We start from the raw sequence: 3,558 nt of genomic DNA on the forward strand, positions 1-3,558 counted from the left end.
CTCTGGAATTCTTAAAAAAAAATATCGACACCATTTTTATGTTTATTTTGCATGAAAAACTAAACGTGTAGGAGGAAAAACCGAACGATAAATGAAAAATTGTCAGCAAATTCATGCGTTTGTCGGCTCTCTTGATACTGATCTTGACTATTGTGCAACTTGATGCCCTTCCACCCACCCATCCACCCTCGCCCGCCCTCGCCCACCCACCGACTCACCCTTGAGCGAGTGCACACGTGTAAATGGGTGAGAGGGAAAGCCTCCACTCGACCCGCATCGCACGATCGGAATAGCGCAGAGCAGAAGAGAACAGTTTTCGTTACCTAGTGGAAACTAAAATGCGCTCGATTCACTCCTCCCCTCCACTGCGCCCTACCCCCTCCCTCGCGCCTCACGCGTCACCCGTTACACCGAATTTTCGTTTTACCGTACGTTCACTTGACTCGCGCGAGATTCTTATCCATTAGACAGGCGTTTAACCGAAAGTTTTTGGGGATAAGATAGGATGGAGACAATGGGGATGAGTGGGGAGGCGATAGTCTGTTGGAGAGTGAAAGTTTTCGAGTTTTCGAGAGTGAAAATTGAACGGAAGTTTTGGGTTTATGGGCATGATAAAGATCGGATTGATTTTGAAATTGAAGAGCATCGGAGAGTATGCGGAGGGAAATTCTGTAGAAAAATTTGACAGGGAGAGGAAAGTTGGAAATAATTTACCGGACAAGATGAGTAATGGTGGAGCGAACTCGATTTTTAGTACTTTTTCACCCTATATCGGGGAAAAAGGGCGGGATAAATAGTGAATTTTTCTTCGCTGACTCCGTTGACTGTAATTTGTGTTGAAACTACAAAATTTATCCTGCATTCCATAAAAAATTATCCCAGTGAACGCAAATGATTGCTCAATATTGCGTATAATTTTTTTTGCAACGGAGAATAATTTTTCACCGAACGCGTTCGGTAAAATTTCACTTCTATTCGTCGCCATGAGCGTCAGATGGGTGTAAGAAAAAAAATCCTCTAGCGGTATGGGAAATTTAACTGTACACGTATTTTTTCATTGTTCAATGAAAACTTATTCAACTCTAGTTGAATTTCCCACGATCTTCTAGGCAATTTTTACCCAACTTTTTTTCCGCGTGGACACTGCCTAGAATCACTGCGATTATTAGTAGTTTTTATCACTGAAATTTGGTGATGGATTTCCACAAATTAGAGATAACCCCCTAGAAATTATATAGCACAGAGAAGTACAAATCCTCCACTTCCACATTTTCTCGGAGCCATCATATTTCTTTCCCGAGAATTGTTGAAAAAAGAAGAATTATTTCAAGGAATTTCATGATTAACAATTACGAATTCGCCGAAAAAATCAATGGAAACTGTAAATTACAATTTAATTATTCCATCAAAATGAATAGAACTCCGAAAAATTCAAGGAACAAAATGAGAATCCAAAGGAAAGAATTTCTGGATTTTAGAAAATAAAATGTCGAGAGAGGAAATAGCTCACGTCCTTTGAATTTATTGGAAAGAAAAGGGTCACAAAGACATCTTTTTTCGTATTCCAAGGGTCATGAGTGTCAAATATAAAACAAGAACCTCGCATTAATCCTAATGGAAACCTCAAAAGTACAGAAAACTTGAATTTCCTCAGTTAAAACGTTCTCCATCCCCTCTCCGTACCTCCGAAACACTACCAATTACCCCTCCCCCAAAGAGATCCCCCGAAAACCCCGTGCACCAAAGAAAACTACAAGACCTCAGTAAACCTTAAACCGAGAGTCAGTACACCGGTCCAATAAATCGGCAAATATTGACGTCATCGAGATAAAACGGAACCCCAGAAAGGTATCGATGCCACTGCATTTCGCCTCCACCACCTCTGACTCCACAAAACGTTCGGTGGTCCGATAGACTCCGGGCGAAAGTACAACAGAGAAGTACAAATCCTCCATTCCCCCATTTTCTCGAAGCCGTAATTTTTCTTTCCCCAGGGTTGTTGAAAGAAGAGGAGTTATTTCAAGGAATTTCGTGACTGAAAATTCCCTATTTTCCCCTAATATCAATGGAAACTAAATTTTAGTTCAATTATTTCATGAAAATGAATAGAACTCCGAAAAATTTAGGAAATAAAATGGGAATTCAAAGGAAAAAATTCCTGGATTTTAGAAAAGAACAAAAACATCTTTTTTCATATTTTAAAGCAAAAACCTTGCATTAACCCCAATAAAAGCCTCAAAAGTGGAGAAAACTCACATTTCCTCAAACGCTACCAATTACCCCTCTCCCCAAGAGGGCCCCCGAAAACCCCGTGCACCAAAGAAAACTACAAGACCTCAGTAAACCTTAAACCGAGAGTCAGTACACCGGTCCAATAAATCGGCAAATATTGACGTCATCGAGATAAAACGGAACCCCAGAAAGGTATCGATGCCACTGCATTTCGCCTCCACCACCTCTGACTCCACAAAACGTTCGGTGGTCCGATAGACTCCGGGCGAAAGTACAACAGAGAAGTACAAATCCTCCATTCCCCCATTTTCCCGGAGCCACAATTTTTCTTTCCCCCCTCCCAGAATTGTTGAATGTACTTGTGAAATCCAAAGGACTCAGTGATCGTCACGTTTCACAATTTCTTTACCTCAATAACGTTCATTTCTGCTCACTGCTGACGGAAATATAGCCAGTGGTATCTGAATATTTCATTCGTCGCTATGTCTTTAGGGATTTTAAATTGCATACGACTGGCGAATATATCGAGCTTGTTACTGCGTAAAAAATCCTGTCGCCTTTTGTCATCTTATTCTCTCATCCCCAGAGTTGTTTTCTTCTTCTGTTCTCTTGTCCTGCGGTGTATTATACCGATGCCAGGCTGCGTCGTCGGGGGATATTAATAATCGTGAGGAAAAAGTGGGTCGTGTCCAGACTCCTGGAGGATCCTCTCAATCCCGGCTTCTCCCATAATTTAATTTTTCCCCACTGCTTTTGGGTTATTTACTTGCGAATAGATTACCCACGATAATTTCACATTTACCTGTAATGTTATGACAATGTCATATGTGTCGCGATTACTCATCGTTATGTCAAACGTCATTTTATTTGTTTTCTCGTTTAGTTCACGGAAAAAAATACCTGAATTGAGCAGAAAATATACTTGATTCAAATATATTTTATACTTAATTGGGGATGGGTGTTTCAATTCGATGATTCTCTTTTGTATCAGGCCGGGTTGTGGCAAGCCCTCTTAAGTGTAATATAAGGGTCAGGCACCTAGTGTCAGAATATAAGGGTCAAAAAGTGGAGGTTAAAAAATGACGGCCAGAATATTAGGTCAGAACATTAGGGTCAGAATATAAAAGTAAAAAAAGTGGGTGTCAGGCAATGAGGGTCTAAATATAAGTCATATATTATGCTTGATCATCGATTTTAGCCCTTTTTGACCCTTATATTCTCACACTCAGTGGCTGACCCTTATATTACACTTGAGAGCGCTTCGTACTACCCGGGCTGATACGAAATAATCATCCTCGAATTGAAACATCCATCCCCCATTCGAGT

Source organism: Diachasma alloeum, unplaced genomic scaffold (assembly GCF_001412515.2).
Source record: "Diachasma alloeum isolate Michigan unplaced genomic scaffold, Dall2.0 Dall_scaffold_00203, whole genome shotgun sequence".
Classification (NCBI taxonomy): domain Eukaryota; kingdom Metazoa; phylum Arthropoda; class Insecta; order Hymenoptera; family Braconidae; genus Diachasma; species Diachasma alloeum.